Raw genomic sequence first — 25,084 nt, 5'->3', positions numbered from 1 at the left:
TTGGATCTCGTCTCGGCTCTCAATCGGTGAAAAATATCTTTAACTCGAGCTAAGACCAAGCCATGACTTGAATTGGTCTGGGTTGGAACTCATGAGAAATATCCATAACTAAGCCCATAACAAGGCTGGCCCCTGGAACTTGGATGGTGGACATTCTAAATGGATCGGATCAGGAATTCATTTATACTAGATAAGAAGCATTCTTCCAACGTTTCAATTTCTCCAGGCGTTATGCACGCCTTCAATATTTATAGAAATAGTGCAGGCTTTGAGACTAAAATAGGAACAGTTTATTTATTTTTTGGCTTCTCTTCTTCTTATGGCAATCTGTTTTATTTCTATTTTCTAAAAGCACCGTAGTTCCCATAATCAGCATCATCCCGTTGCTATCATCTCCAATCTCATTTGTTTCTTCTGTTTTTCTCTTCCATAACTCGTGGTCCCCTCTCTCTCTCTCTCTCATAGTCATCATCATCATTATGGTTGGTGTCCTTGCCGCGGCTGATATACCCCCACATCCTCATTCTTCATCATCATCAACGTTACCCTACATCCTCATCCTTCTTCTTCTCTCTCTCACTCTCTCTCTCAGTACTATTGATTTTTATACGGAAAAAACACTTATTTTCATTTTTGGCGTTGGTAGGCAAAAGATTCCAACTAAGAACACTCGACTAATGCAGTGTGATTACAAGTCCAAGGCAGTCAAAGGAGAAAGAAGGTGAAGAGACCAAAAAAGATCTGTGGGTATGTCTGTTTATCCAAGAATGCTGCATATTTTCACTGCTTATCTAGGCTGATATTCAGAAGTCCCTTCAACAAGAATCTGGCCTCGCCAACACCATAATTCTGCAGATGTGCACGTGTGCATGCCTGTGTGTCTATCTGTTGCTGAGACCAGATCGAGCACGGGCTGGACATGTTTAGCCTGAAATCCACCTCTGCATCAAAACATTTTTATGCCTGCAGAGTGAGTGAGTGGATGTTAGGCAGGGTTATTGTCTGTGAACTTCCAGCGTCGCCTCTGAGATCAGACTATGTCCAGCCCAGGCTCCCCTTTAAGCTGTTCTCAAGTTTTATATAACAGAATCAAAGTACATGGACAGACATCTTCAAGTTGTCATCAACCATGATGCATTGATAAAACATATGAATACAACAGCATGGATTCACATTCTCATTTCTCGCCAGATCAACCACAATGTACAAAAGCAGTTTTTTACGTGGTTACAAGAAATTTTGAAAAACCTGAACACTAAACCCCGATTCTTGGCCAGCATTTCATTTTCATTCTGTCAACTCCACACACCGTTAGAATTCCCTATGTATGATCTCGAGCACGAACTCGTTCCAAATATCCACTGGGCCTGGCATACACCAATGCAAGCAATCCTGTGGTGGAGGCCTGCCATCGGGCCTCCGCATTGTGATCTTGTTCGGGTCTAGGCTTCTGTAAGGCCCAGGGTGGCCATCTGCTCGATAACTGAATGCCTCAGTAATATCCATCAACCTCAGCTTTGACTGGTTTGTTGCCTTCTTTTCTGCCTTATGGAATCCAGTCACCTGTTTTTCATGCATCCGCTGCGTGAAACCATTTGGCACAAGTTCTCCATATTTCAGTGGTTTCACTTTTCCAGTGCAGGAGCCACCCGTGTTCCAACCTCCGCCTTCATAATGATCCGGTGAGTATGATCTCACAATTGTAAGGCCAGTGTAGTTTGGATGTGTAGCTATGGTGGTAAGAATTGTCTCTACGGAGATTCCATATGCCTCAACATGGTCTATTTTCTTTGGGCGCATCAAATCAGGCCACCAAAGTTGACCCCCAACAATTTCATTGTTCAGAATGTAGACAGACTGCTTTGCAAACCAATGTCCAGATGATAGAACAAGGACATCGAAGCTAGGAAGGAACTCCATGAAGGTTTCATCTGGTTGATCTAGGTGTAATTTGTCAATACCTGTGGGTGCAAAATCAAAGGCCTCAGATATCTGGCGGACAAGCCAGGATGACCAAATCCGTACTATCGTCACAGAGTTCAACTCGAAAAACCACCGCTGCATCTTCCGATTGCCTCTATTCTTTGGAGTCTCTACCTGGAGATGGATTCATCAATTTTAATAATTTCAAACCTAGAAAGTTGAGGCCAACAACACATCTTTATTGCAATGCAGGCGATGCAAGGGAGATCATGCACGGTGTATTTCTGGGTGGATGTGTGCATTCATGTGGGCATCCAAAGGTCTCTAAGTCTATTATCTGAATGAGCGTGTATGTGTGCATAAATGAGAGAGAGAGAGAATGCCTGCCAGAGGATGCATAGCAAGGACTCCATCTGATTTCGAGCGACAGAATCACCAACAAAGGCCAGTGTTTTTCCACGCAACAACTCCAGAAATCTCTTGCCATCAAAACGTGGTAGTTCACAGTCATTAGGTCTCCATCTCCAGTTCTCATACTCTAGATCCGGTCTCCCATTGCCCTGACAATTCTGCATCTGGGTGATAATAGGGCAAGTGTTATTTGTGTATAGTGGGCCGGTGGGGTCATAAAACCATTTGCCATGGTATAAATTGCAGTTCCCTGAGGAACAAAAAGTGAACATGATTCAACTGCATCTATTTTGAATCAAGTGCAGAAAGTTGGAGAAAAAAAACATACTGAAAGCAAAATCCCACTTGACCTAAACAAACAGATTATATTCTTCCTATGCAATATATGGCCTAAATTTAGTAGCGCGGAAAAAAAAATAAAAACACAAATAGGAATTATTGTGATATGCCCCTTCCCCAAGTCAGAGATGCTATGGACATAAAGACTCGGACGAGCCAGACAATTAGAATGCAAATATTCTTTTAGTACTCTTCAAAGTGCTTCCAAGTCACAATACAATAATGATCGTGAAAAACATGCATCCAGATCCTTTATAATGAAGAAAGAGAACAAGAATGAAATTAAATAAAAAAATGGCCATTCACCACAAAACTTGTAAGTAATTCCACCAGTTCCTGAAAAAATGTAGTTTGAGATGTGAAATTCAGCATGCACAATTTCAAAAGCTATATGAGAATATTAGTAAAAGTTAGACTCATTTCAATTGCATAATGATATAATGATATCTCCAAGAATAAAAAACAATGCCTACTAGAGAAAAAATACAATGCAACCCACAAAGGAGAAGCCCTCAAGAGGCACAATGGCATACACTTGCAATATAAACTAAATTATTTTATTAACACATAAATTGCATAAAACATGCATGCATCAATGGGGGACCAATAGTCCCCTACATATACACAAGAGAGAGGAGAGAAAAAGACCAACTAGCAGATTGGGGAGCTGCAAGGCCACAACGGCTAGCTAGTCAAGATGACCAGTTTTCCCTGGTCAATACAAAAAACAAGAAAATAGAAATAAAACAAAAATAAATCTAATGCAATCTAATAATAAAATTAAGAGAAAATATATATATATATATATAATACTTATATATGTATTCAAAATTCAAATACATATGTGTATACATAGTTTATATATATGTACACATATACAAAAACATATATCTCTTAATACTCCTCTCAAACTTACAGTGAGAATCGAAAGTTTGTCAAGAAGAAAATAGAATCTAGGAGAAGGTGGTGCCTTGGTCAAGAAGTCTGCCAATTAATATTCAGAGGTTATGTAAGGCAAAGATATAGTCTTCTTCAAGTACTCCTTTCGAACATAGTGGCAATTCATCTGAATGTGCTTAGTCCTCTCACGAAACGTATGGTTGTCAGCAATGTAAATGACACTTTTGTTATCACAACAAATCATTGAGGGCGTCATTAAATGTACCCCCATAACCTCAAGTAGTTGTCTCAACCAAACAACTTTTGATATAGTGGTGGTCATTGCTCGGTACTTAACTTCAGTTGAAAGAAAAACTTTTTGTTGCTTTTTACACTTCCATGACACGAGCAAGTCACTTGAAAATACACAAAAACCAGTAGTTGAACGACAATCATTAGGATCCCCTCTTCGGTCAAAATCAGAGTATACAACTAAATCAAGAGAAAAACAAAATGACAAAAATGTACTTTAGAGGTAGTTTTTTAATATATCTAATTAACTTCATAACAACACTGATATGCACAGTAGTTGGCGAGTGTTGCAATTGACTTGCAATATGAACTGCATAAGAAATATTAGGCCGGGTAATAGACAAACATGTGAGAGCTTCAATCATCTGACAAAACGGTGTAGGATCCTCTAGAGGCGTTCTATCATCAATCTTCATTTTTGCATATCACTTATTGAGTGTCAAACTCTTTTCTCATCAGTAATTTCAGACCTGTCAATTATCTCAATTGCAAATTTAGTTTGGGTCAATAAGTACCCATGAGGTCAGTATGCTACCTCAATACCAAGAAAATATGTAAGAAATCCAAGATTAGTCATTTCAAACCTATTAATTAGGATATTTTTAATATGACTAACTCTTTGTTTGTCTCCACTTGTGATGATCATGTTATCTACATACAAAAGTAAAATAACGATACATGCATTAGATGTCTTAACAAATAAAGCAATATCAGTATAACACGATTTATAACCAAGATTTAACATGACAATATTGAATCTTGTTAAGAATGCATGTTGAGTTAGTATATTTGTTTATATATGGATCAGATTACATAATTTGATCATATATCAGATCCGGAGTGGGTCTTATGTATCCTAAATTGTATTATGGGGCGGCTGGGGTATGTTTGTATGTGTTTTACTTATTAAGGGCAATATTGTTCAATGTGTAACTCTATTTATATGTTATGAATAGATTGTCGCATACCTAACCGAGTAAGGTCTGAGATTGCCGCAGACTCTTCCCCTCTTTCTCTTGTTTTCTGCTGCAACGACTTATGATGCTCTACCATTTTATATGGTATTAGAGCAGAGATCCTAAAGGGCATCAACAGACTCTTCTAGAAAGTGCATCCAAGAGGTTTCTTCTTCTACTGTCCTCTCACTTTCAGATCTTGGTATCAGTCAACAGACTCTTCCAGAAAGTGCGTCCAAGAGGTTTCTTCTTCTACCATCCTCTCATTGTTTCAGATCTGTCCTTAACCTTATTTTCTTCTCTCTTTCTCCCTCTATTTTTTTTTTTACATCAGAGTAGTGGGGTGAATATTGATTTCTCTTGGTTAAGTGTTCTCGATCAGTTTCTTCCTTTCTTCCTCTAATATTTCCTTCTCTCAAACCCTTGTCTGTTTCTTTTCTATCCTTTCTCTTAACGTCTCTATTCCTTTCTTGTGATTCCCAACCTCGTTTTGAAAGAAACCCTATTCTTTGTTATTTTTTATTTCTGCTATTAAATTCACTATTCCTTTGGGTTGCTATTAAATCATGATATGATCCTATTTTGGCTGTCTTTTCATTCACGATATTTGTTGGGTTGCTGTTAAATCATAAAATCATCATATATTTGGTTGTTTCTTGGATTCTGGTCTGCATATTTTGTCGTGGGTATCTTTCCTGGAAGATCAACTATGGAAGCTATACATCTTCTTAGACAACTTATTGAGAAAAATAGAGAGATGAACAAAGATTTGCATATGGTTTTTATTGATTTGGAAAAGGCATATGATAGAGTACCTAGGGACGTTCTCTGGTGGACAATGATGAAGAAAGGTGTTTCTCTCAAGTACATTAGTATAATTAAAGATATGTATGAAGTAGTAACCAATGTCCGCACTTGTGGAGGGGTGACAACCAATTTTCCTATAACGGGCCCTTTCCTATTTGCTATAGTGATGGATGAGCTTACGAGATCAATTCAAGAAAATGTGTCATGGTGTATGTTGTTTGCTGATGATATTGTTTTGATTGATGAGTCTAGAGCTGGGGTTAATGCTAAGTTAGAATTATGGAAACAGACATTGGAAGCAAGAGGTTTTAAGTTGAGTAAGAGTAAGACAGAATATATGAAATGTCAGTTTAGTAAGCAACGAAGTAGTGATGGGAGTGTAGTGAAGCTTGGTGAGCAAGAAATACTGGTGGATGATTGTTTCAAATATCTGGGATCTATCATTCAAAAGTATGGAGAAATTGATGGAGATGTAAATCATAGGATAAAGGTTGGGTGGATGAAATGGAAAAGTGCAACTGGAGTGTTGTGCGATCGTAAAACGCCATTGCGGTTGAAGGGAAAGTTTTATAGGACGACTATTAGGCCCGCTTTACTATATGGTACGGAATGTTGGGCTGCCAAGAGACATCATATTAAAAAAATGAGTGTAGCTGAGATGCGTATGCTGAGATGGATGTGTGGAAATACAATAAAAGATAAGATTCGGAATGAGGAGATACGTAAGAAGGTAGGCGTTGCACCCATTGAAAATAAGATGAGAGAGAATCGTTTACAGTGATTTGGACATATTCGGCGAAGGCCTAATGATGCTCCAGTTAGAAGGATGGAGAAATGGGAAAATATATTAGTTAAAAGAGGTCGGAGTAGGCCTAGGAAGACATGGATGGAGATGATAGGAAAGGATATGAATGCTTTGAACCTCACCGAGGACATGGCATTGGATAGAAATGATTGGAGGAGAAGGATTCATGTGGAAGACCCAGAATGATTTTCTTTTTTGGTTCATATCGCCGACCCCAATTGTTTTGGGATGGAAGCGTAGTTGTTGTTGTATCTTTCCTTGATTACGTTTCACATATGTTTCTGCATATGCTTCTTGGTTCACATCACATCAATATATTATTTGAGTTTTGGGATTCTGCTGACAACATCGTTAGCCTTCAGTTTGCCTGACCTGATTGTCTCCCAAAAAAAAAGGAGAACCATTATTCCTATCTTATTTGTTTATTAATTTGGTCTCAATCCGATCATGGATCCTTCTTTGTCTCAATCTGCTCTTTCTTCTAGTTTTTTGGGTCAACTTGTTTCAGAGAAACTCAATAATAATTTCTTGACCTGGAAAAGGCAGATAATACCTTTTATTAAAAGTCAGGACCTCTTTGGACACTTGGATGGATCTGTCTCAGCCCCGTCAGAATTTGATGTGCAGGAAATTAAAGATGCAGTTGAAGCTACCTCGACCAAACTCACTCGAAACCCTGAATTTATTTCTTGGATGAAACGTGACCAAGCCCTAGTTGCATATATTACTTCCACCTTATCCCAGAAAGTTCTGATTGCCATTCCTGATGATTGCTCTGCCAAGGAGCTGTGGGAAAGATTGGTTCATACATACTCACAGATTTCAGAGGCCAGAATCATGTACCTTAAGCGTGAATTTCAATTACTCAAAAAGGGTACTATGACTATTATGGAATTCCTAAATAAAGTTAAGAGTATCATTGATCAGCTAGCTGTGGTGGGGTGTAAGGTGTCAGATCGAGACATGGTGCAACAAACACTGAATGCATTAAGACAAGAATATCATGTGTTTGTGACTTCTTTGTTATGTCTACCTGAGCTCCCTAGCTTTGAAGATCTGCGAGCCAAGATGTTACAATATGAGGCCACGTTAAAGGGTATAACAGGTGAAGCAAGTGGACAATCTGATTCTAATGAAGTCCTTGCTACAGGTTTTGGTTTTGGGCGAGGACGGGCAGATAACTATTTTGGTGGAGGAAGAGGAAGGGGTGGGCAAGGAGGACGTGGATTGCTCCCCACTCCCAGTGGATCACCTAATCTATTTGCAGGAAGTCAAAACAACAAGAGTGTTCCCACTTGCTATTTGTGCAATAAGCGTGGTCACATTAAGGCCAATTGCTAGTTTAATCCGCAAAACAAAGAAAAAATTCAGAAAGGAGATACGCCAAGCAAGAAAGAGTCAGAATCACCTAAGGTTGATAGGGATGTGAAGGAACTTCTCATAGCTGCATTATCAGGGTTGAATCTTAAACAGAATGATCAAGGAACTTGGTATGTTGATTTGAGAGCAGCTATACATGTCACAGGTAATGTTGGTAAGCTTTCTAACTTAGTTCCTTATTTTGGTAAAAACAACATTGTCACTGGAGATGGCTCTCATCACTTCATTTCGCATGTTGGAAATGTTTTTATTCCACTCTCAAATTCCTCAATTTCTTTATCTAATGTTCTTCATGCTCCTAATATTAAGAAGAACATCGTTTCTGTTTCCAAACTTGTTGATGACACTAATTCTTCTGGTGAGTTCACTCCTTCCTCTATTTATGTTAAGGATCTAGAGACGAAGGAAATGTTCGCTAAGGGAGAGCATCAAGGAAATATGTACGTCTTTCAAGAACATCCTCCTCGTCGCGATAGTCACATCTTGAAGCCAATGTCCTCCTTCGTTCTGCCATCATCTTCAAAATGCGTTTTTAGTTTGTCCAAATGTAATAAGCCAGATCTTTGGCATTCGCGTCTTGGTCATTGTAGTTCTGTCTTCATCGATGGGTTAGTGTCAAAAGGATTGATTCCCCAGTCAAGTTTCAATCGTGAGTCAAATGATATACTTTGTTCCAGTTGTCAACTTTGTAAGAGTCATGTTCTTCCTTTCAATTCCATTAATAAAAGAGCATTAAGACCTTTTGAAATTATTTGTTCAGATGTTTGGGGATCAGTCCCTAATTTTTCTCTCTAGAAGTCGTTACTATGTTTTATTCATTGACAGTTTCTCCCGTTATACATGGATATATTTTATGAAAAATAAATCCAAAGTCTTTGACATATTTTGTCAGTTTCATGCTCTTGTCAAGAAACAGTTTTCTTCCAATATCATACATTTCCAATGCGATGGAGGGGGTGAGTACACTTTTGGAAAGTTGATTTTCTCCAAAGTAATGGAATTAAGCGCAGAGTGTCTTGCCAGCATACCCCTCAGCAAAATGGCATTGCTGAGCGTAAGCATCGACATATCGTAGAAAGTGCGATGAGTATGATACATGGATGTGGACTTCCTATTGGGCTATGGACCGAGGCTTTTCATTCAGCCGTCTATGTTATAAATCAGTTGCCTATGTCTCTCTTAGATAACACATCTCCTTATTTCACCTTATTTGGAGTGCATCCTAATTATGATGAATTAAAAACTTTTGGATGTATATGTTATGTGCATGTCGATCGTTCACTGCGTAATAAGTTTCAAGAAAAGGCCTTGCAGTGCAGATTTGTAGGTTATGCATATGAATATAAAGGATACGGATGTTATGATCCAATCAGTGGGGGTTCGATCGTTCACCATATCGTAAAAATGTCCAGAAATGTTATTTTTGATGAAGGCAATTTTGGAGATGGCGTGACCAGCCCTGATTGCTCCAATAAAAATGGTTTATTCGACCATCCATGGCTTAGTGCAGAACTCTTGTCTCAAGTAACACATAATTGTTCTTCTGATTGCACTGAGGGACAGGCATCCTTAGGAACTGAGACCACTAATACAGTTAAAGGTTTAATGTGTTTTGTTGAGCACTCCACTGAAGACTTGCCACCTTCAGATTCAAGAAGATATAAAGGAAATATATATGTTAGAAGGGAAAAAGGGCCAGTTGCGACTGTTGAGAGTCTCCTCTAGAAGAAGGTCTGGAAGGATTCGTCATCCAATCCAAAAGTAGGTTAGTTATGAAAACTTTTCTATGAAATTTTAGTTATTTATGACTTAAATTGAAAAACATGATGAACCCATCAATTTTCAGCAAGTCGCTCAGTCAAATAAATGGATAGAGGCTATGAATGAGGAAATGCAGGCTTTACATGAGTGTAAATGTTGTTGGGTCCCAGTGGGTGTATAAAATCAAACATAAACCAAATGGCAGTATTGTGAGGTATAAAGCTCGGCTTGTTGCTAAAGGTTTTACTCAAGAGTATGGACATGACTATGACGAAACTTTCAACCCAGTTGTTAAGATGAGAACAATTAGAATTGTCCTCTCATTGGTTGTGGAACATGGATGGGATTTGAGTCAACTGGATATAAAGAATGTTTTTCTCCATGGGGAATTGAAGGAAGAATTGTATATGGAACAACCACCAAGGTGTTCCGGACCGCCATGTTTTTCACCTTTTTGCTTTGATGTATATACCTCTTTGGCACTCTAGAGTGCCCCACAAGGCCTTACGGCCTAAGAACCCCGTGTATTCGGACCCTCTCTTCCCCTCTTGATGTACTTTGCTTTCAAGTATCTATAAAGAAGCTTTTTGCATCTCTCTCTCTTTGTGCTTGTGCATACGCGTACTCTTGCTTCCGCTCGTGCGTGTGTATTGTGCGTTGCTTGTACGCTTAAAAGGCCTGTCTTCGGTGTGTGTGATTGCCCGAAGCTAAGTCACGGGGGCCTTCGCTTCCCAGCCCATGACAAGTTGGTACCAGAGCCTTGTCGACATTGGGAGTGACAATGGCGCCGAAGAAGATTGCCATGACTCCTTCAAGCAGTATGGTTCCTACTGAAGAGGACTTCATGGCCGATGATCGGGTGTCAGCCATCTCGCGCGATGTGGCGGAGCTAACTGGGTCAGTGACCAACATAGAGAAGTTGGTTAATGGAACTTGTGTCGCTTTCAGAGATCTCAATGCAGAGATCAAGACAGCAGTAGAGGGAGTGGAAGACTCGGTGGAAAGTCTTGCCACTAAACTTAACTACTCGGTGGAGGACTTTTCCACCAGATTTGATGATTTGTTGGGTCGATTCAACATCATGGCTGTTGAATTGGATGTTGTTCGACGAAAGAATGAACAGTTAGAGCGGCAGTTGAGAACTGCTCCGGCTGGCGGTGTTGCGACATATGTGGAGAGAACACGTTACAGGCTACCTGAGCCCGCAAAGTATAAAGGCACGCGGGACTCAAAGGATCTTGAGAATTTTATCTACGAGATGGACCAATTTCTAGAAGCTGCGAGGATAGAAGAGGACGCAGATAGGCTGTGCACCGCAACAATGTACTTTGCGGACGAAGCGACCCTTTGGTGGAGACGTCGCTTAGGTGATGTTCGACGGGGATTGGTTGCTATAGCCTCATGGGAAGACCTTCAGAAGGAAATGCGAAACTACTTTCTACCTAAAAATCAAGAGAAAATGGCCCGCAAAAGGTTATTGGCATTGAAACAGACAGGGTCAGTACATGACTATGTCAGGGCATTCTCTTCGATAATGTTGGAAGTGGAGAGAATGGATGATGAGGATCGGTTGTTTTACTTTAGCAACGGGTTGCAAGGATGGGCAAACCAAGAACTTATCCGGCATGACCCCGCAACACTAGCTGAGGCGCTTGCGGTTGCAGAGAAACTTGCCGAACTGGATAGGAATGACCCTGCATTTCAAGGCAGACAGCAGGGAAATGATCGCAACAACCAAAGGGACAATCGAAGAAACGACCAAGGACAAAATGTTGGTCGGGGAAACCAGCAGAATCATGGCCGTCAAGATGGCCAAAATAATAACCAGAATTGGAATAACTTTCAAGGTGGTAATTATCGTCGCCGTGACTGCCGCATCTGCCATGGGGATCATTGGCAGGATACATGTCCTAATAGAAACCGCGGTCAAGGGAATGGAGATAACCGCGCACCCCGAGTTGCGAATGATGTTCAGGGTGAGGAAGAGGATCAACTTGCAGAGGCGCCAACAGTTGGCGCAATGCAGATGATGAATGCAGTAAAGGTCACAACCAGTGTAGAACCGACGGTATGCAAAGAACTGATGTATTTGGAACTTTTGCTCAACGGAAGACTTACCAAGGCATTGGTAGACACGGGTGCCACGCACAATTTCATCTCGCGTGAAGAAGCAGAACGGTTGGGATTACAGTGGGAACAAAAAGAGAGCCGCATGAAAGCGGTTAATTCAGAGGCTAAAGCCATCTATGGCGTTGCTCGAGATGTACCAGTGCGGATCCACAACTGGTCAGGAAGGATCGCGTTATCAGTCGCACCCATGGATGATTTTAAAGTCATCCTCGAGATGGAATTCTTGAGAAGCAACAGGGCAGTGCCGATGCCCCACCTTAACATTGTCAGCTTTGAGAGTGAGAGTCAGCCCTGCATGATTACTGCGATGACAGGAAAGCCTTGTGAGCGTTTGGTGTCTACGCGCCAGTTGAAGAGAGGCATGAAAAGTGGTGACGAGACTTTTCTTGTCACAATCCGTGCTACAGATGAGGTAGAAAAAGTCGCGGATGTCCCAGAGGCCTTAGCGCCAGTATTAAAGGAGTTCGGTGATGTTATGCCCGCCGAGATGCCGAAGAAGCTACCTCCGAGGCGTGAGGTAGATCATCAGATTGAATTAATACCGGGTGCACGGCCACCTGCAATGGCTCCTTATCGCATGGCAATTCCTGAGCTGCAGGAATTACGCAGACAATTGGATGGTATGCTCAAAGCAGGAATCATCCAACCATCCAAAGCTCCTTTTGGAGCGCCCGTGCTCTTTCAAGCAAAGCACGATGGGTCGAAGCGGTTGTGCGTCGACTATAGGGCACTGAACAAAATGACGGTGAAGAATAAGTACCCGCTTCCTTTGATCGCAGACTTGTTTGATCAACTTGGAAAGGCGAAGGTCTTCTCTAAGTTGGATTTGCGATCGGGCTACTGGCAAGTGAGAGCTGCAGAAGGGGATGAGGCAAAGACTACTTGTGTAACGCGATATAGGGCGTTCGAATTTCTTGTCATGCCCTTTGGCTTGACGAACGCGCCCGCTACCTTTTCGACCCTAATGAATAAGATCTTCTACCCGCACCTCGACAAGTTTGTCGTCGTCTATTTGGACGACATAGTGGTGTATAGCGACTCGATGGAGCAGCATGTTCAGCACATTTAGATTGTGTTTCAGACTTTGAAGGACCACGAATTGTATGTCAAGTGAGAGCAGTGTCTATTCGGCCAGAAGGAAGTCCATTTTCTGGGGCATATTGTGGGAGGCGGCACTCTCAAAATGGACCACAAGAAGATTGAAGTTATTCAAGCATGGGAGCCACCCTCTAAGGTTCCTGAGTTGCGCTCTTTCTTGGGGCTTGCAAATTATTACCGACGCTTCATCAAGGGATACTCGCAGATTGCGGCTGCGCTCACAAATCTGTTGAAGAAAGACAGACCATGGCTATGGTCTGATGTCTGCCAGAAGGCTTTTGATGGGTTAAAACATGCCTTGACAGAGGAGCCAGTGCTGAAGTTGCCTGACTGTCGGCAACCCTTTGAAGTGCAGACCGATGCGTCTGACTTTGCTATTGGTGGGGTGTTGCTCCAAGAAGGACATCCCATCGCATTTGAAAGCAGGAAGTTGAACGACGCTGAACGTCGATACACGGTGCACGAGCGCGAGATGTTGGCGGTCGTGCATTGTCTCCGCACATGGAGACACTATCTCTTGGGATCACAATTCGTTGTGCGCACTGACAATGTTGCGACAAGCTACTTCCAAACTCAGAAGAAGCTGAGTCCAAGGCAAGCACATTGGCAGGATTTCTTGGCAGAATTCGATATGGTCCTCGAGTATAAGCCAGGCAGGATCAATGTTGTGGCCGACGCCTTGAGTCGAAAGGCGGAACTTGCAGCTTTGCTCGCTTGGGAGGGCAGTGTGAGCCAACCGACGAGCAATCTTCTTGAACAAGTGCGTGAAGCTTCAAAAAGTGACCCAATAGCTCAACAATTGATCACATTGGTGAAGGAAGGAAAGACGCGGAGATTCTGGCTAGAGGATGGTTTGCTCCGCGCCGCGGGCGATCGTCTATATATTCCGCGACAAGATACCTTAAGGAGGCGCTTGATGCACGAGTGCCATGATACTACTTGGGCGGGTCACCCAGAACAACAGAGGACCTTGGCATTGTTGGAACGTGCATTCTACTGGCCGCAGATGCGCGATGACGTAGATGCCTATGTGCGGACTTGCTTGATTTGCCAACAAGACAAGCCCATCAATCAGAGACCCGGTGGACTACTGGAACCCCTACCTGTGCCTAGTCGCCCGTGGGAGTGCATAACCATGGACTTCATTGTAAGCTTGCTGAAAGAACAAGGTTGCAGTTCGATTTATGTGGTTGTGGATAGGTTCTCGAAGTATGCTATCTTTGTGCCTGCCCCTGCCACCTGCTCAGCCGCGGATACTGCAAAGTTATTCGTGCGGAACGTAATTAGGCATTGGGGAATTCCAGAGAGCATCGTCAGTGATCGTGATGCACGCTTCACTAGCAAGTTTTGGCGAGAAGTGTTTCGCTTAATGGGGACGAACTTGCATTTTAGCACAAGTTTCCACCCCCAAACCGACGGACAGACAGAGATAATAAATGGCATGCTGGAGGAATACCTGCGGCACTTTGTCAGTGCCAACCAAAGGGATTGGGTTGATTTACTTGATGCGGCTCAATTCTGCTACAACCTTCAAAAGAGTGAGTCATCCGGCCATAGTCCATTTGAAGTCGCAACTGGACAACAGCCGCAGACTCCGCACTCTCTTGCTGCGCGAGGACGTGGAAAAGCACCTTATGCATACCAGTTTGTCAGGAACTGGCAAGATCAGACAGAGTTGGCGAAGGCATATCTAAACAAGGCAACCAAGCGCATGAAGAAATGGGCAGATGAGAAGCGTCGCCCAGTAGAATTTTGAGTTGGAGACAAAGTGTTGGCAAAGCTCTTTCCTGACCGCACAACTATCTTTCGGGGCCACCACCGAGGCCTTATTCGCAAGTATGATGGCCCCTTCACCATCATCAAACGTGTGGGAAACTTGGCGTACCGGCTGGACTTGCCAGCAAACTTTCAAGTGCACCCGGTATTCCATATATGCAACCTGAAGCCATTCCACGAAGATGAAGGAGATCCTCAATGGAGCATGCCTCAACGTGCTCCGATCCCGCAGCGAGCACCTTCAACAGTTAGTGTACCAGGTAGAGATCCAGATATCATCCTCAACCATTCCAACAACTATCTAGGGGAAGTAAAAAAGTACTTAGTGCAGTTGAAAGGATTTCCAGAATGTGAAGCCACCTGGGAGAAAGCCAGCAGCATGTTTCAGCATCGACAGCTTGTAGAAGGCTACCATGAACAATTGGCATCGAGGACGGCACCAACTTAGGCGGGGGAGCGTGTTCCGGACCGCCATGTTTTTCACCCTTTTGCTCTGATGTATATACCTCTTTGGCACTCTAGAGTGCCCCACAAGGCCTTACGGCCTAAGAACCCCGTGTATTCGGACCCTCTCTTCCCCTCTTGATGTACTTTGCTTTCAAGTATCTATAAAGAAGCTTTTTGCATCTCTCTCTCTTTGTGCTTGTGCATACGCGTACTCTTGCTTCCGCTCGTGCGCGTGTGTTGTGTGTTGCTTGTGCGCTTAAAAGGCCTGCCTTCGGTGTGTGTAATTGCCCGAAGCTAAGTCACGGGGGCCTTCGCTTCCCAGCCCGTGACACAGGGTATACCCAGGGTAATCCACAGAAATATGTCTGTCATTTGAAGAGGGCCCTTTATGGATTGAAGCAAGCTTCTAGATCGTGGTTTGAGAGTTTCTCGCTAGAAATCCAAAAACATGGATTTCATTGTTCTCAGCTCGATCACTCATTCTTTTTTAAAGGTGATGGTATTGTTACTTTACTTCTGATACACGTAGATGACATAATTATCACAGGAAATACTCTGAGCCATGTCCAAGAAGTGAAAAAGATGTTGAATAGAAGATTCAAGATAAGGACCTTGGAACTCTTCGATATTTTCTTGGGGTCGAAGTTGATCGAAAAACAGATCAATTATCTCTGACACAACATAAGTACACATTGAATTTGTTGAGCAAAGCCAAGACGATAGACTGTAAGCCACTTTCCACACCAAGTGTGATTAATCAAAGGCTCAGACTGCAAGATGGAGACTTGTATCATGATCCCAGAGAATATCAAAGTTTAGTAGGCATGCTCCAGTATCTCACATTCACTAGGCCGGACATTGTTTATGCCGTCAATCAGGTGTCACAGTTTATGCATGAGCCACGGACAAGCCATATGAATGTTGTCAAGAGAATTCTTCGATATTTGAAGGGAACCGTTGGAGATGGACTTTTGTATACTTGTACTTGGTCTGACACACATGCACTTGATGTCTTTGTTTACACATATGCTGACTGGGCAGGGGATCCAGATGAACGACGGTCTACTTCAGGATATTGTGTTTTTATAGGAGCAAATCTTGTTGCATGGAGTAGTAGAAAACAAAAGGCAGTAGCTCGATCCAGTACAAAGGTAGAATATAGGTCCATAGCTACAGCTACTGCTGAAGTAACTTGGATTCGTCATCTTTTGACGGAGTTGGGAGAATCAATTTCATGTTCTTCATTACTATGTGATAATCAAGGCAATATTCGAATTGCCTTTAATCGTATACATTACAGTCGGACCAAACATATTGAAATTGACCAACATTTTATCAAATGGAAGGTTGAGAACAAAGAGATTATACCAGGGTATGAGACGAAAGACAAGTTGCTGACCTGTTTACTAAAAGGCTCACTCAACACAGGTTTTGGTTCTTGAAGGGCAAGTTGTCCATGGTTCAAAACCATGTACAACTTGAGGGGGGCTGTTAAGAATGCATGTTGAGTCTGTATATTTGTTTATGTATGGATCAGATTACATAATCTGATCTTATATCAGATCTGGAGCGGGTCTTATGTATCCTAAATTGTATTATGGGGCGGTTGGGGTATGTTTGTATGTGTTTTACTTATTAAGGGCATTATTGTCCAATGTGTAACTCTATTTATATGTTATGAATAGACTGCCGCAGACCTAACCGAGTAAGGTCTGAGATTGCCGCAGACTCTTCCCCTCTTTCTCTTGTTTTCTGCTACAATGACTTCTAATGCTCTATCATTTTACAAATCTATCATACCAAGCTTTAGGAGTCTGTTTTAAACCATACAAAGCTTTTTTCAGATAGACAATGTACAACAACAACAACAACTACGCCTTCATCCCAAAACAATTGGGGTCAGCGATATGAACCAAAAAAGAAATTCATTTTGGGTCTTCCACATGAATCCTTTTCCTCCAATCATTTCTATCCAATGCCATGTCCTCGGTGAGGTTCAAAACATTCATATCCTTTCCTATCATCTCCATCCAAGTCTTCCTAGGCCTACTTTCAGATAGACAATGTAATCAGGTAAAACCTCAAAACTTGAAGGAAGATCCATATAGACTTCTTCTTTTAAATCACCATTTAAAAAAGCATTTTTCACATCCATTTTATATATAGGCCAACCTCTAATGGAAGCTAGGGCTATAAGGGTCATAACAGTGGTCATTCTTGCTATAGGGGAAAAGGTTTCTTCGTAGCCTATTCTGTATTTTTTTATCATATCCCTTGACAACTAATCTAGTTTTATGTCTTTCTAATGTCTCATCACTTTTAGTTTTAACTTTATATACCCATCTACTTGGCTTTTTTCATTTGGTAATTTCAGAATGTCCCAAGTCTTGGATTTTTCTAAGGCTTCCAGTTCAATCTTCGTGACTTTGACCCACTCCGGATGATTCTTAGCTTGACTATAAGTCTTGGGTTTAAAGTGGGAATATATGCGAGCTAAACATGTCTTATATTGTGAAGGTTCAACTTTGGAAATAACATTCTCATTATGGTTATCATAGACATCTACCAGAGGTTCCAAATTGGTAACATTGTCTTCTTGATCAAGCACATCAACATCATCATCAACATTTTCTTAGGCAATAAATCCAAAAGAAATGAAGATTTTGTGAAAGTATCTTCAACAAGATACTACAATCAAGACTTCAATATTCTTGATAAAGAATAGCACACATGCACAATAAGAACACTTAGAACTCTTTGTGCATAAAAGCACAAAATCACAAACTCTCACAAATGCACAAAAAGCATAAAGATAAATAATCAAACTTTATTAGGAGCTTGGGCTTTGACCCAAAGCCATAAAATACAAAAGGGGTGAAGCCCCTATTTATAACCTTACAAAGGTGCCACATAGGGAGGCTCCCCAAAGAGTCGTTGGGGAGCCTCCAACGGTCACATAGGACAAGACCCTTGATAAGAAATCGAGGTAATGTTTTAAATCATTTAAAACATACTCTCCTCTTGAATCAGTTCAAAAAATAGACATGTTAGAATTAAATTGATTTTTTATCATAACATGAAACATTAAACATTTAAAGTAACGAAAAGCTTCTGACTTATGCCTAAGAAAATAAATCCAAGTATATCTAGAAAATTCATTCACAAATACAATATCATAAGAGAAACCACCCCTTTGAGGCAATGGGAGTCTGACCCAAACGTCTAAGTGCACCAATTTAAAAGACCGAGCAAAAATGAAATTGTGTTTAGCAAAAGGAAGAAATTTCATTTTTCCAAGTATGCATTCAATACAATCAAGATTTTCATCACTAAAAAACAATTTCAAATAAAGAAAATGTGGAACTTTAGATACACAAGGATGACCTAAACGTTTATGCTTCCCAATTTAAGGGAAGTGTGCTTCCCATTTAGGGGAAGCTCGCTTCCCCTTATTTTTTATTTTTGTTTTTTTTTTCTTATTTTTTTCTTTTTTTTCGCTTTCCCCTAGCTTCCTAGGTCGTTTCCGGTTTGCTTCCTAGGCCGCTACCAAGATGATTCCCGGTTCGGTTCTAAGTTGTCCCGCGCTTCCTGCTTCCTAAAATTTTAGAAGTGCCTCGCTTCCCGCTTCTGCTTCCCGAATCGCTTTCCCGACTGGCAACTCTGGTTTAAACTTAGTTTTGGAATATGCTTAATATTTGAAACAAAATATTTTTTTGATTTTCAAGAGTTTCATCAATGTTTCCTATACCATTTATGTATAAAGAAGTTTCATCGGTCGTGGATACAAAACAATCATGTAAATTGATATGGCAATCGAAAAGAAGATCAACGCCTGGGGTCATATGGAAAGATATTCTCGAATCCTAGAGCCAAGAATTCATACCAATAAGGGAAAAAATGGAGACCTCAGCACTGCTGGTGGTGGATGAAGCTTTGAGTAGCAATTGTAGAGCCTCCACTAATTGAGATAAGGAGAGAGATCTGATGGTTTTCGAACCTCATCAAATTCATTCTTTTGTCCTTCTTGAAAAGGAAGTGAAGCCACTCGTTGCCGACCTTCTTCAACTTAGGGCAATATGGTTTGATGTGCCTTGGTTCTCTACAAAAATGACAAATAATTTTTTTCTTCTCATTATCATCTTTGTTGGAATTTGTTAAAGTCTGGAGGTTTGTAGGTTTTAACATTGGATCTAGGCCTAGATACGGCCAACATGGTTTTCTTGGGTTCTTTTGGCTCCATAGATGACTTGAGCATCGTTTCCTCCATGCATACTTTCACCAAAATTTCATGTAGTGAGAGTCTCATGAGTCTCGCGTCTATGTATGATAGATATCCGCACTTGTTTATATTCGGGTCTCAATCCTTTCATAAATTGGAAGAATTATTCTTCTTGAACACACTTCTTCCTTTGCTTGGCATCATTAGGCGTGTCCCATATAGGATCATGTCTAGACATCTCATCCTACCATTCTCTCACCACCTTCAGTGAATCTTGTCTCTAAGTTCCCAAGAATAGGCAACATCCTTTTGAGTGTACATCTCCTTTAGAAAGGTTTATGCTTCATCGGACCTTTCAAAGCTCAAAATGTTATCACATAGATCTTGGTCCATGCTATTCATGAGCCATGAAAGGACCTTAGTGTGGCCCACTTGCCATTCTCTCAAGCTATGTCACATGGACTCACCTAGTAGGCTGCCACACCCGTGTCGACATGATGCAGGTGCGGATGCAGGTGCTGCACCTGGTGCGATCAACCCGCACCAAGGGTTATTTTTGTCCAAAATGGATTCGATAATATGGACGGGGCTCAAGAATGGGGTACCTAGAGCCCCCCCCCCCCCCCCTCCCTCCCCAATTAAAAAATTAAGTTGGTACCTCAAGCCCCCCACCCCTCATTAGAAAAAAGAATGGATACCCATTAAAAAAAATAAGGGGTAAAAATTATATATATATATATATGCCCTCCTGCACCCAAGTTTTTAAAGTGCCGCATCTCCGCACCTGCACTCGTACCCACATCCATAGCCACACCTATGTGACATAGCTCTCAAGGCTTTCCGGTAATCGGACATAGCCTTCTCCTTTTCACCATCTTTTAGGGCTTCCCTCACTTCCAGAGTAGACCATCCACCAAGTGCCATAGTTCTTTTCCCACAAGGAAGCGCCTCATCGTCATAGCTCACCTATTATAGTTGTCCCATCAAACTTGATGGGGACAACCTCCTTCTCGGCCATGGAGATGGAAGACAGTTTTAAAACCCAGTGACTCGTCACTCAACTCATCCTTGATGGACTTGTGACTCAGTCGGGTCAACCCAGTGTACAATGGTGACAACCTCCTTCTCGGCCATGGAGATGGAAGACAGTTTTAAAACCCAGTGACTCATCACTCGGCTCATCCTTGATGGACTCATGACTCGGTTGGGTCAACCCGGTGACTTGGCCGAGTCATGTTAACTTTATATTTTATATAAAATATGTAAATATTATGTATATATATGTATGACTTGGTCGAGTCATGCTAAAAATCAGTTAACTCGGCCAAGTTTTGTGCATTTCTGGGTAATTCATTGGGTCGACCGAGTCAAACAAAGTCAACCGAGTCATTGGGTTGACTCGACGAGTTTTTAAGCCATGATTGAAGAAGAATAGAGAGAGAGTAAAGAAGGATGAAGGATGCACAAACAAGAATGGCACCGTGAACACACGAGCACTTGAAAATGTAGAGGCCACCAATTCTTGATCACAATTGCAAGAACAAGGTCCCAAGAGCCTGAATACCATGTAATGATATCTCCAAGAATAAGAAACAATGCCTACTAGGGAAAAAACTGTAATGAAATGGTGGTCTTCAACAAATGCACAAATAACTCACAAACAAGTGTCTATTGGAGACACTACAAGCATGACCCTTGAAAGGGTATAAAAGGAAGAACACTTGAAAAATAAATAATACTTTATTCATGAACAAAATGCTTAAGAAGCATGGTACTTTACATTGAAGGGGTTCACCCCTATATATACAAAAAAGTGAAAGAGAGAGGAGAGCTCATTTTGAGCTCTCCAAAAGAGAGGTTGGATTCCAACGTCTCTTAATATAGTTGTTGGACTACAGTCCAACAACATTTATTATTATAGCTGTTGGACTATAGTCCAACAGCATTTATTATAGTTGTTGGACTACAGTCCAACAGCTATTTGCACAGTCAAGTTCCAACAGGAACTTGACTGGATCAAATATCTAGTTTCTATTAAACTAGATGCTAAAAAAGAAAAATAAAATAATAAAAGAAAATATAATAATATTAAATAATATATATATATATTACAGTTTACATTTTAACACTTCCCCTCAAACTTACGGTACAATGAGTGAAAGTTTGTCTAAGAGGAAGTGAAATCTGGGAGCAGCGAGAGGCTTGGTGAAGAAGTCTGCTAATTGATATTCTGATGTAACATATGGCAAATCAATGGTTCCATGTAAGTATTCCTCTCTGACATAGTGACAGTCCATCTCAATGTGTTTAGTACGCTCATGGAATGTCCGGTTGCTTGCAATGTAGATCGCACATTTGTTGTCACAACACATCTTTGAAGCTTGCGTTGCTTTAACTCCCATATCCGCTAGCAATCGTCTAAGCCAAACAACCTCCATAGTGGTGGTTGCCATGGCTCTGTATTCAGCTTCGGTGGAGGAAAGAGAGACTTTTTGCTGCTTCTTGCACCTCCACGAAATTAAGGTTTCACCTAGGAACACACAAAAACCAGTAGTTGAGTGTCTATTATTGGGATCACCTCCCCAGTCAGCATCAGTATATGCAATTAAATTTAATGAAGATGAAGCAGACAAGAAGAGTCTTCGTGAAAGAGAGAATTTTAAGTATCTAATAATACGCAAAATCGCTCCCATGTGCACGGAGGTGGGAGCATGCTGAAACTGACTGACTGTATGAACCGCATGAGTTATATCTGGCCTAGTAATGGAAAGATAAGAAAGAGCTCCAACAAGCAGTCTATAAGGAGTAGGATCATCAAGAAGTTCTCCATCATCAATTTTCATTTTAACATTGACAACTTCTGGAGTGTCTACTTTCTTATCATCTGTAATGCCAGACCTGGAAACGATATCAAGAGCAAATTTAGATTGAGATATCAAATACCCCCGAGGGGAATAAGCAACTTCAATGCCTAAAAAATATCTTAATAAACCTAAGTCAGTCATTTCAAAGTGAGTTTTAAGAAGAGATTTGATATTTGCAACTCCCTGTTTGTCGCCTCCAGTGATGATCATATCGTCCACATAGAGAAGAAGAAGAATGATGCCTGCATCAGATTTCTTAACAAACAAAGCAGTGTCAGTTAAACAAGGTTGAAAACCAATATCAAACATAACATGACTAAATCGGTCATATTAGGCTTTTGGAGCCTGTTTAAGACCATAAAGAGCTTTTTCTAGACGAAGAGCTTTACCCTTAGGGATACTAATACCAGGTGGGGCTTCCATGTATACTTCTTCAACGAGATTCCCATTCAGGAAAGCATTTTTGACATCTAATTGAAAGATAGGCCATGTTCTAATGGAGGTCAAGGCTATTAAAGTTCTAACAGTGGTCATACGGGCCACAGGAGCAAATGTTTCTTCATAATCGATGCCATACTCTTGGGCATATCCTTTTGCTACTAAACGGGCCTTATATCTTTCCAGGGTCCCATCACTTTTGGTTTTGACTTTGTATACCCATCTACAACCTATAGGTTTCTTACCCGGAGGAATATCTTGTATCGTCCAAGTATTGGCCTTTTCTAGTGCATCCAATTCTATTTTCATGGCTTCTATCCATTCTATATGATTTTTTGCTTGAGAATAGGATGATGGTTCAATATATGATTGTATTAATGCAATGGCGGCCCTATACGTGGGTGAAAAAGATTCATAAGACACAAATTTTTCTGGAGGTTTAGAGATTCTAGACGTTCTTCTAGGTGAGACTTCAGAGTATTTTTGTAATGCACATGGAAGATTTTGCTTTCTACGTCTTGAATATTGTAGACTAACATCCCTATGGATTTGCTCTTCATTATCATCATTTTCAACAACAATAGGACTTTGATCATTGTCAAGGTCACATCCAACATCACATTCATTGGATTTTGAAGTTGGATCAATTAAAAACGAGTATTCAGTGACATCCTTGGATTTTTCAAATTCAAAGAAACTTTCTTTTTCCAAAAAAGATACATTTCTTGACACACATAATTTGTCATTTTGAAAATCGAAACACCTGTAGTCTTTTTTATTATCAGCATATCCTAAAAAGGCACATGGGATTGCACGAGGAGAGAGTTTGTCATTTCTGTTGGTGAAAACAAAACATTTGCATCCAAAGACTCTTAATCTAGAATAATCTGGAGTTAAATTAACAAGTTTTTCTATTGAAGTTGTATTCTTTAATGAGGAAGATGGCATCCTATTAATGAGGTAGGTAACAGTTAGGACCGCTTCAGCCCAAAAACTTTTTGGAACTTGATTTGCAATTAGCAATGTCCTAGTAGTTTCCATAATGTGTCGATGTTTGCGTTCGGCTAGGCCATTCTGTTGTGGAGTGTGTGGACATGATCTTTGATGTGTAATACCATGTAAATTGAGATAGTCTTTAAATTCGTTGGACATAAATTCTCCCCCTGAATCAGTGCGAAAAACAGAAATATCATTTTGAAACTTATTTTTAACCATTTTATGAAATATTTGGAAGTTAGCAAAGACATCAGATTTATGTTTAAGAAAATAAATCCAAGTATGTCTAGAAAAGTCATCAACAAAAATGACATAATATATATAACCACCTTTGGAAATAACTGGTGCGGGGCCCCAAACATCCGAATGTATTAACTCAAGTGGTCGTGAGGAAACAAAAGTTCTACTAAGAAATGGTAACCTTTTCATTTTGCCAAGAATGCAGTCTTTACAAGAAAAAATTTCAGAATTACAAAATTTTTCCAAACTTGGAAAATATTGAATTTTAGACATATGAGGATGGCCAAGCCTTTTGTGCCATAAATCCAATTCTAATTTCTGAATATTATAACAAAATGCATTCTTGGGTAATTCCAAAAAGTCCATGTAATAAAGTCCTCCTTCTCTATGGCCTTCCCCAATCAGCTTCCCTGACTGGCGATCCTGTACCCAACAACCATGAGAAGAGAAGGAGATATTACATCCATAATCAGATATTTGCGAGACAGATAAGAGATTCAAATTAAGTTTAGGGATATATCTAACTTCTGGGATAAAAAATCTTTTGGATTTTTGAAGATTTTCAAAACATCCTATTCCTTTTACTTCAAGAGATGTGCCATCGGCTGTAAAAACCTTTGACACACTTGAGTTATTTTTAAGACATTCGGATAGACTATTAACATTTGGGGTCATATGAAAAGAAGCACCAGAATCTAAAAGCCAAGGAAAGTTACCTGGACCGGAGAAAGATGCAATTGCTACTCCAGTTGAGGCTTCGGTTGAAGAGGATACCCCTTTGAGAAGAGGTTGAAGGATTTCCATCAGTTGAGCCATAGACACAGGTGCATCTTGATCTTTTGACTCAGATTCAACAGATGCAACTTTTTTTTCTTCTCTTCTTTTTAACTTTGGACATTGAGGCCTATAGTACCCTGATTCATGATAATGATGACAAATAACTTTTCTTTTATCAAAGTCGCCGTTTTGCCTTCCAAAATGAGGCGGCTTGTAAGTACGAGTATGATTCCCCGGTCTAGATACAGCTAAAACGGAGTCATCATCAACTTTTGGAGTACTTTTTCTAAGTCTATTTTCCTCCATAGTGAGCTCTTCTATAGTATCAACAATAGAAGGAATTTTTCCACGATGTAAAAGGGCCGATTTTGTGGATTCAAACTCCGACCTTAGACCATTCACAAATTGATAGAAATGTTCCATATCGAGTTGCTTTTGGCGAAGCTCGATGTCTTCGGCACAATGCCATTTGGGCTCAAGAAGAGCCAACTCTTCCCAAAGTTCGGACAACTCATTATAATATTCT

General features: G+C 40.7%; 1 pseudogene; it reads right to left on the bottom strand.

Annotated features, from left to right (window-relative positions):
* Positions 1 to 1,153: 1,153 nt before the first annotated feature.
* LOC149816804 (protein YLS7 pseudogene) lies at positions 1,154 to 20,167 on the bottom strand (annotated as a pseudogene).
* Positions 20,168 to 25,084: the final 4,917 nt, after the last annotated feature.

This window comes from Nuphar pumila, chromosome 14 (assembly GCF_984573655.1).
Source record: "Nuphar pumila chromosome 14, dmNupPumi1.hap1.1, whole genome shotgun sequence".
In the NCBI taxonomy this organism is placed as follows: Eukaryota; Viridiplantae; Streptophyta; class Magnoliopsida; order Nymphaeales; family Nymphaeaceae; genus Nuphar; species Nuphar pumila.
Note: the sequence above shows the minus strand (reverse complement) of the source record. Positions and strands in the feature narration are given on the sequence as shown.